A 10,816-nucleotide genomic window follows, 5' to 3' on the forward strand; every position below is an offset into this window, starting at 1 on the left:
ATTTTAAAGCCGTTTTTATCAGCTTTTCCTATATCTAAGTTTAAACCTTTTCAAGATATTTAAGATTTTTTGAAAATTTTGGGATTTGCAACCGTCACCTAAAAAATTGGTAACTCTCTTAGTTTTAGAGTTTTCGAAATCATATTTGGAGAATTAAAAGAAAAAATCTATTCTCCAGTATGTTCAAAATTGGAAAAGAAGTTAATAAACCTAAAAATTTTATGATTAAAATTGAAAAATTTCAAGTATTTACCCATAACTTAATTTTTTGAAATGGGGTGTTCCAATTTTTATTCCAATTTATTTTTACATTTTACTAGATGGAAGAGAATTTTTTTCTGCATCACTCTTATTAGCATTCCCTATACCTATCTGTGATCATTTTCAAGTTATATTTTTTTTGACAATTTTTTGAAAATTTCTTTCCAACCACAGCTATTTTTGCATAGTTTATTTCTGAATAAACAAACGACAAACTCAAAATTGTGTTAGCCGTCTTATGAACACTTATGAACAGTGAATGAACATTCACTGAATGTTGGTTAAAAAAAACTCTCACATTTTTTCTATCGTTTCCATGGCAACCTATGAGAAAAGGCCTATGACTGAAAAATTCTGAAAATTTAACTTTAAATATTTAGGGTTTGCTATTCGTTTTTAGAAAATTGAAAGAACCAAAGGAAAGACCTGGGCTTCCTCTTTTAAATGAGCTAAAAAATATTTTCAAATTTTTAAAAATGGCCGAGTTATCAATTTTTGAACTGGAAGGTGCAAATCCAAAAACAATTGTAAACGGTTAAATTTAGGTATAAGCTTATAAAAACTACCTTAAAATAACACTAGTAATAAAAACCCATTAAAAAATATAGCTTTTCATTTAAAATAAGGAAATTGATAGCAACTTCCGGTATATCTTGAAAATCATCTTGAAAATATTTTCACTGAACAGAACGTAAGAGAATCTTGTTGTATACAAATTTTTAGATGACTGTCATTATAAGAACTCCCACTACTTCTAATGTGGTATTTAGATGAAACAGCCTGTTTAAGAAAAAAATCTTTTTTAGAAAAAAACTTTTATTTAGAAGATGCACTAAAAAGTAAAAAATAATGTTTTTATATCAGAGAATATTTTTGCTTACAAATTGGTTTACAAAGCTTTGGGAACAGTGCTCAATTTAAGAAAGTAATTCTGTAATTCCATAGTGTTATGACTTCTGACCGTTCCCAATGCTTTTATAAATTTTAAAATCCTAATTTCTAAACAAAACTATTCTCTTCTAATAGAGAAACAATATTTTTTTTAATGCATCTTTTAAATAAAAGCTTTTTTCTAAAAAAAACATTTTTTAATTTTTTTTTATTTATTGTTTTTCAGTCTTTACTTATTCTAAACGTCTTTTACTCTGAGGTTTAGTTTCGCCGTATTATTGTAACACCATTATTTTGCTGATTTTTGCAAACTTGTCTAGTGGTGTGTGATAGAAAACAGCTGTTAGCATTAAAAAAACATCCTAACCTCTGTTCTGTGTCTATACTCTGTCGTCCAAGATAAATGAATTAAAAAAAATCGCGAGATTTGTTTGTAACGAAACGTAATGAAAATGATTAGGTATTAATATATCTACCAATGACCAACATACCGTGAATGTTGGTATATGTTACGGTATGTACACATCGAAAACCCATTTGTAAACATAACCTAAAACTTCAAAACTCCATTTAACCCCTTTTGGGGGTATTTAACCACATAGGATCGCATTGTCACGCAGATTACGTAAGTATGCAAAATTTCAACTCATTGGGACAAATGGAACCCTTTCAAATTTGGCTCCAAAAATATGAAACAGACAGACAGACAACAAAGCAGGTTAAATAAAAATAACATTTAGTAACGATTGCGAAACCTACTCTTATTTTTCTTGGGTGTATATTGCTACAGGAAATTAACCAGATTTTTCGTAAATTGTTACAAATCTTAACCAACATGTAAATCTCCGTTTTATCTACAAATTTGTCCAACATTACGTAAATTTACAGCGAAGTATTTTATAATTACCCGACTGGAGCATTCAAACTGTCAATTTATAATAATTGCTTGGAAATATGAGCCTGTGTCCATAAATTCTCTCACAATTATATTTGAGACAGTTATGCCACATACAACATTATTTGCATTTTGCGGATGGTTAAAAGCGCCAAATAAATTCTAATCTTGATTTGTAAGCATTCCAACAAAATGGTGCAATAATGTGTTATGATTCACCTGGTGAAAGGTGATCCAATTTAAATATACAGAGGAAACAATAAAAGCACGACAAGTAATGACATTTGACTTTTTCAAGTGACCAAATTTTCTTGTGCAACATCCGTGTATATATATATGTAAAAATTTTCAAATTGTGTAGTGTAGGGGCGACCTCGACAACCGGACTCTGTTACACCCTAAAAGCGATTATGTCACTCTAGAGCCTTCAGGATGTGAAATTGAATTTAATCAATGTGTGCTATTAACAATATTTCTTAACGTGTATAAAACAATAAGACGGTATTGCGCCAGAATCAATGTTCCTGAGGGGAATTGTTATATAAGGATGGAATGGTCCAGTTTGGCTTGATAAGGACAAAAAAAGTTAGATGATGTGATTTTTTTAGTATAATTATTTGTTGCAGAAGGCAAATTAATGATCGAAAGATTTGTAGTTTTTTGCACATAATGGTTGGCTATACTATAATTATAATATATTTATTAGGGTTTCGTAACATTAGTAATTCAGACTATAATTCCATTAGAACGATTAGAATTATTACTACAGTCAAAAAAATGTAATCAAATACTGAATTTTAATACAAATTCTACTGGGACTTTCGGATTATTGCATACGTATTTATAAAAAATACAGTAATTTTCAATTAACTTCACCTCTTCAAATCATCAAAATTACGTTTATTATTATTATTTACTTATTTTATTGGCGCTAATGACTTTAAATTTTTGGTCAATTTTTTGTTGGATAAGCGTAATTTAAATACAGGCTGTTCTGTCTATACCCCGCATTAGAAGTATTGGAGGTTTTATTAATGATATTCATCTGAAAGTTGGCACTCAGTTATAATTTGTTGAGTTCTGCTCAATGAAAATATTTTCAGGATGGCGGCACTTCCGGTTATATCGGAAGTCGCAGTCAAATTTCTTATCTTAAATGGAAAGTTATGTTTTTCACTGCGTTTTTGGATTAGTTGAGTTATTTTAAGAGATCTTTTATCAGCTATTCTTATACCTAAGTTTAACCGTTTTTGAGATAATTAGAATTTTTTGAAAATTTTGGATTTGCACCTGTCACTTAAAAAATCGCTAACTCTCTTGGTTTCAAAGATTTTGAAATCATATATGGAGAATTAAAAGAGAAAGCCCATGTCGGTTCTTTAGTGTGTTCAAAACTGGAAAAAAAAGTTAACAAAGCCAAAAATTTTAAAGTTAAGTTTGGACAACTTTACCCATAACTTAATTTTTTCAAATGAAAATGTTCCAATTTTTATTTTACTAGATGGAGGAGGATTGTTTTTTGCATCTATCTGTATTAGCATTCCCTATCTGTGATACTTTTGAAGTTATGTTGGTTTTTTGACATTGAGGAAACTAACCACTTGCATAGTTTGTTATAAAAATATGTCTTATTAAACTTAAGCAATAAACTCTGTTTAAAAATCGTGTTATCCATCCCTAAAATCAAAATAAATTCTTTGAAAAACCTTAACCTTAATTATTAAAAAAATTTTGACATTTTTTTTTATTCATTTCCATGGCAAAGTGTGAGAATAGACCTATGGCTAATGAATTTCTCAATTCCAACAAAAAGTTGTAACCTGAAAACTATTAAACATAAGTATAGGAAATGTTAATACAGATCTACGCTTTAAATTCTCTACCATTTAGTTAAATAAAAGTTGTGGCTATTCATTTAAAAAAAAAATGAGTTATGGTTGTTTAAAGTTCTACAAACTTAAGTTTAAAAATTTGTAGTATGTTATTCTTTTTTAGAAAAATTGAAAGCACCAAGAGAAAAATCTCGGTTTTCTCTTTTAAATGAGCTGGAAAATATTTTCAAATTTTAAAAAATGGCAGAGTTATTGATTTTTGAACTAAAAGGTGCAAACCCAAAAAATTAAAAACCTTAAATATTTCGTAAACGGCTAAATTTAGGTATAGGGAAAGGTTATAAAAACTATCTGAAAATAACTATAGTAATCCAAAAACTCATTACAAAATATAGCTTTTCATTTAAAATAAGGAAGTTAATAGCGACTTTTGGTATAACTGAAAGTGTCGGCATGTTTAAAATACAATGTGCTTTTAAATGATTTTCATCTAGTTAACTTTGAAATTGGTTTACTTGTAAAAAAATTTGTGTCGCTCTGCTCAGTTGAATTCTCTGTCAATAATTGTCAAAACTGTCAGTTGTAAAATTCAAAATTCAAATTAAAAATTTCTTTAAAATGTATCTAAATTGTTACACTGTGCAAGAAAACACTTTTATTATCGAAGCTTATTTCCGAATTGGAGACTTAATAAATGGAGAATGGTAATAATCGGTGTCTAAATGCCTGTCATTAATTCTATAAAGCGGTATTTTTGATTTTACATGGGAAATTCACAGATAACTAGATGAAAATCATTTAAAAACACATTGTATTTTTATTAAGCAGAACTTAGGAGATTATGGTTGTATACAAATTTTCTGATAAGTATCAATACTAGAACTCTCAGTACTACTAATGTGGGGTTTAGACGGAACACCCTATATAATTAAACCTCTGTCACAAAATGGCACGAGCGAAGTGAGTGTCATGAGAATGTCAGATATTGCCCCTAAAAGCACTTTACCAATCTAGATAAATCCACCAACTTTATAATTTTATTCCAGAAAAACATTTTTAAAAAATATCATGGCCCTTGCGACTCCAAAAATATTTGCTTACGTTCACTAGTTTAGATTCTAAAGTCTTAAAAGAAATTATCTAATGTTTTAATTGGCAATTTATTTCTTACAACAAATTCTAATCCTTCAGTAATTAATTTAACACATTGTAGATTTATTGTTAATCAAAATTTTGAGAAATCAATATACTGTTAAGTTTTCTATAATTTCTTAAAAAAATTAAACAAAATTTCTTAGCCCAATTTTAATACATGATCATTTTTCTAGTTTGGATCCTAACGCTTCACAAAAATTTTAAGTTGGCAATAATTGCTCTTTAATTTTTTTTAATATTCAAAAAACAAAAATCGTATTAAAAAATCCAAGCAGAGGTGCTCAATTATTGGATTATTTTTAATTTAATGATGGTTGAGCTTGTTTATTAGTACCTATATAAAAATTACAAACTCAAGAAAAAAATTAACAGAAAACACAGAATTATTAAATTATTTTTAGAAAGATAGTTGTCGTCAATTTTTTAGTATCCAAACTAAAAGTTTTTTCTGAATAGCGAATAATTTCTCATGAAATTTTCTTGAACACTTGAATCACTGAAACTTCTTGAATTTATAAATATAATTTAGAAATGATCAAGATCAGGTTTAGATTTTGAATTTTTTTATAAACAATCTAAATTTAAATCATTAGAAAATTTGCAGTGTTCCTATTGTTCCCCTACATTATTTATTTTATACATAAATTGGTATAGAAGTTATTGTACCTTGAATTATTTATTTTGCATTATTCTTTACAACAGTCATAATAATAAAGAACTTGTGTGTTTATGTACCGTAAAATTATTCAAGTAATTATACAACAACACCTAAAAACATGCATAAATACGCTCCATTCATCTTCTAAACAGTCTGATTCACAAACTTTGTTAATTTCTCGGTTAATTTATTATGGTATCAAATTTCAGGAAACGATTTCTACTTTTATAAATTGATAAAGTAGGAGTTAAGTGAAAAGTTAAAAAAAATTGTTTTATTTTTTTTAAATTCGTTTGCTGTTAATTGACTTTCCAACACAATAGCTGTTATATAACTGCAATCTCCTTAAATAAGAAGAGTACCACACGCTGTATCATTTGTAACAGTCTATTTAAATTAGGTCCAATATTTGTAACCAGTCAAGCAAACAATAACAATTCTCGTTACAATGCAACTTATATCACCATTCTTTAACAATAACAAAACACTTGACTTAGATTGGTTCCCATCATATTATTACGTGAACAAATCTTTGTAATGAATGAATCGCCTAATTTCATTAGATAGGTAAATAAAAACTAGTTGACATTTATCAACCAGTACACTTTTGAGCGAATTTGTAATTAAAAAACCAGCACTGTTACATAAAACTTGAAATTAGTATCTTAATATTATTTACTTTGACCACATTAAACTTTTCAATCAATGATCAAAATTTTGAGTGTTTAACAAACGCAATTGTTCTCTAAATTGATTTTACATTTCCTATTTTCAATGACAAGCTCGTTACCTAAGTTTACCTAAATATATTGAATAACTTTAAATATTCAGTATGGAGAAGTTGAGAATGACGTGTCCATAAGACGACTCTATTTTCAAATGATCTGAAAATTAGAAGAAATAGTTGTTCAGAGGTTTATAGTTTCATGTTTATCAAAATAATAACAGAAAATGAAAAAATTAAAAAAAAAATTAGAAAAAAACTTTTATTTAAAAGATGCACTAAAAAGTAAAAAATAATGTTTTTCTCTCAGAGGAGAATACAAATTGCTTACAAATTAGGATTTTAAAATTTATAAAAGCTTTGAGAGCAGTGCTCAATTTAAGAAAGCAATTCTGTAATTCCATTGTATTGTTGTACTTATGACCTTTCGTAAAGCATTTATAAATTTTAAAATCCTAGTTTGAAGGCAAAAATATTCTCCTTTGATAGAAAAACATTATTTTTTACTTTTTGGTGGACCTTTTTAAATAAAAGCTTTTTTCTATAAAAAAACATTTTTTTATTTATTGTTTTTTAGTCTTTACTTATTCTAAACGTCTTTTTCTTTGAGATTTAGTTTTGCGCGTATTATTGTAACACCATTATTTTGCTGATTTGTGCAAACTTGTTTAGTGGTATGTGATAGAAAACAGCTGTTAGCATTGATAGTATATCCTAACCTCTGTTTTGTGTCTCCTCTATCGTCCAAGATAAATGAATTTAAAAAAATAGCGACATTTTTTTGCAACAAAGCGTAATGAAAATGATTAGGTAACAATATATTTCCCAGTTACCAACATACCGTTAATGTTGGTATAAGTTACGGTATGTACACATCGAAAACCCCTTTGTAAACATAACCTAAAACTTTAAAACCCCATTTAACCCTTTTAAGGGGTATTTAACCACATAAGATTGCATTGTCACGCAGATTAAGTAAGTGTGCAAAATTTTAATCCATTGGGACAACGGGAACCCTTTCAAATTAGGCTCTAAAAATTTGAAACAGACAGACAGACAACAAATCAAGTTAAATAAAAGTTTTTCATAATAAAAGTGATTAGGAGGAAAAACTGGTTTTAATATGTTTACTCGATTAAACTACTTAATGCAAGTTGCACTTACAGAAAACATTAAGTAAAGATATTAAAAAGTTAAAAACGAGATTAAAACTTCTATTTGCTTGTTAGGATTCAGTCTAAATTAAGACGGAGTAAAATTAAAACACATGATATGAGTGCTCACTTAAATTTATTCTTGAAAAAAATATATTCTACTTTTTCGTGCACTTATGAGTTTAAGACGAACAGTAACAGAAAATTATAATTATTATGTTATTAATAATACGAGTGCGAAAACACAAGCTTAAAGTTCGAGGGCTGTCATTATGCAACGAGCGTATGCGAGTTGCATACTTAGACACCCGAGAAGTTTAAGGGCCGGTTTATAGAAGCGTCATGAATTTAATCCGCAATTAAATGCGTGATTAACTGATCACGTGACCAAATTTAAACCTATTTGATTGGTCTATTGGTGTTTTAACTGTGCTTTCTATAAATTGGCCCTTAGTGTTTTCGTACAATGTTTATTTGAACATTTTAATTTAAAACACGTTGCTATGGGAAGCGTGTTTTAAAATAGTGAAAATACGTTGCTATCGGAAACTTGTTTTAAAATAGTGTTTATAATCTAGGATCAGATATTAAAAAGAAGGCTTTAAATGTTACCAACAAGCATAAAAAATCTTTCTTCGGTTCAGTTTCAATTTTTCAATTGTCTCATTACGGACATTACGGAATAAACGGCTCTTCCCAGCTAAAAAAAAATTGATAACAGTTTAGATCTGAAAAAGTACTTACAGACACGCCTAGAGCATAATTAACGGACACGTTTTCAGAAAATTTAATCTTGATACATTTTTGTGTATTTTGTAACAGTATAACGAAAGTTTTTCTATTTTCGTAATTCCAACATTCCCAATTGACGGTTTTTAGAGTTTTCAACAGATCAGAAGTCTGAAACAGGTTGCAAAAAATTTAAAAATGTTTCAACCAACTTACAACATCCTCATTCAATTGACCAGCAACGAGTGTATGAACACCAGTTAATCCTGACGTAACAGTAAAAGCGAGCACACGGTGAAACTGATTTTTGAGGGTGTCTTCATACTTAAAAAGAAACTTAATAGCTTATTGGATGATAAAAGACTTACTGTAAAGAAAAATGTTACTACAGCTATAAACAACAGTGCTCCTGTGACTGCAAATATTAATATAGAACTCTTCATGTGTGCGAGTGTACGACATCTCCTAGTTTTTCCAATTGAGATCAATGTTGAAACAAATTTGTTAATACTTACGAAGTGAAATAAGCATGACGTTTGATAGAAAACCTGAGCCGTGTTTTGATTTCTTGTTGATATTTTCTGTTGCGAACCAGTTGATATAAATTTAAATGTTCGTAGCCTGTGTTTAAGTTTTTAAAGCATTCTCGCAAGAGTAGAAACTGAAATCGACTATGTGTGTAGAGATATGTGGGCACATAACAAGAACCAAGGCTCGTAAGTATCACAAAAACGTAATTTAGTCTAAAGAAATGAACCATCACATATTTCAACATGGGAACACAAAAATCATAAATCTTGATAAAGTACAAAAATTCTTCTTCGTTCTCGGTCGGTTTTACAAACGAAATTCCACAAATTAGACCCGAGGCAATATTTACGAAAAAACAAATTTTAGCACAAAATGCTTCATGTTTGATTTGTTTCGCCAGTTTTGGTCCGAGACAGTCTAGTTGCCATAGTTCGGTGTTGGTAGCAGAACTAAACCCAAATTTTCCTATATGTGGAACTAACACAGATGATGCCAAAAACTATAAAAAGTAGATAAAAAATGCATTAATGTTAACACTTACAAAAAACGATCCCAAATAGGCAGTCAAGTATTTAAGAAAATAACTGGCATTAAAATGCTTCAAGAAGAGATAAGTTTGGATTACAATTAATACGAATAAATGGATCGCATTCAAGTTGAGGAAAATTCTAGAAATTTTGTTCTCTATTATCGCCTCATAAAGTTTCCGTATGGGCCATAAACAGTCATCTTTATCTAAGTTGAGGAGAGGTTTTTCTCCAAACAACATCGTAATTGGGAAAATGGAGACTTACTGAATAAAGTTATACAATGTATTGATTGAACTTTTCAGTTCTTGAGTATTTATTTGTAAAATACAAAAAACGAGCAATCAAAAACCAATTTGGAAAGCAAGATGCATTATTGAATAAAATATTGTTAATTACTCTACCAAAGTTTGGCTGAATGTGTACAAAATACAAAGACACGTCACTGAAGAAATAGTTTTGAAGATTTACAGAAAAGGAACTAAAACTAAGTTTAAAAATCTGCTACACCAAACTTTTATTTGAAATACGAAGCGTTTCAACCACAAAGTGGTCATTCTCAGGTGAATTAGAATTATTAAAAGTTCTGATAAAGATGTTTATCTGAAAGTTTGTACTTAACCATAATCCGTTGAATTCTGCTCAATAAAAATATTTTTAAAATGGTGGTACTTCCGATTATACCGGAAGTTGCTATCAACTTCTTATTTTAAATGGAAAGCTGTTTCTCACAGCGTTTTTGTGTTAGTTGAGTTATTTTAAGACCGTTTTCGTCAACCTTTCCTATATCTAAATTTAATCGTTTTCGAGATATTTAGCATTTTTTGAAAATTTTTGGATTTACACCTGTCACTTAAAAAATGGGTAACTCTTTTAGTTTTAGAGATTTTGAAATTATATTTGATCTGTTCTCCATGTGTTCAAAATTGGAACAGAAGTTAATTAACCCAAAAATTTTAAGGTTAAGTTTGAACAACTTCATGTACCTATTTGTACAACCTAATTTTTTAAAATGTGATGTCAAACGACAAATAAACTCTGTTCAAAATTGTGTTGTTTTTTCTCTGAAAACAAAATAAATTCATTGAATGTTGGTTTAAAAAGTTTAATTTCTCACATTTTTTCTCTTGTATTCATGGCAACCTACGAGAAAAGGTTTATGGCTGATGAATTTATCAATCCTAACAAAAAGTTATTGTAGCTTGAGTACTATTACACATAAGTATAGGGAATGTAAGTACAGAATGAAATTAAACTTTTGGCATTTTGTTTGAAAAAATTGAGTTATGGGTGATTAAAGTTCTGAAAACTTAACTTTAAACATTTGGAGTTTGTTATTCTGTTTTAAAAATTTTAAAGCACTAAAAAAAGATTTAAGCTTCTTCTTTCAAATGAGCTTAAATATATTTTCAAATTTTTAAAATGGCAGAGTTATCGATTTTTTAACTGGAAGGTGCGA

General features: G+C 28.8%; 1 non-coding gene across 1 annotated transcript; it reads right to left on the reverse strand.

Moving 5' to 3' along the window:
• Positions 1-7,998: 7,998 nt before the first annotated feature.
• LOC107398728 (uncharacterized) lies at positions 7,999-8,736 on the reverse strand. The gene is made up of 3 exons (XR_010334887.1): positions 8,516-8,736; positions 8,315-8,470; positions 7,999-8,270 (listed from the first exon to the last, which is right to left on the reverse strand). It is a non-coding gene; the product is annotated as an uncharacterized LOC107398728 (transcript).
• Between the last annotated feature and the right edge of the window lie 2,080 nt (positions 8,737-10,816).

Source organism: Tribolium castaneum, chromosome 7 (assembly GCF_031307605.1).
Source record: "Tribolium castaneum strain GA2 chromosome 7, icTriCast1.1, whole genome shotgun sequence".
NCBI classification, from domain to species: domain Eukaryota; kingdom Metazoa; phylum Arthropoda; class Insecta; order Coleoptera; family Tenebrionidae; genus Tribolium; species Tribolium castaneum.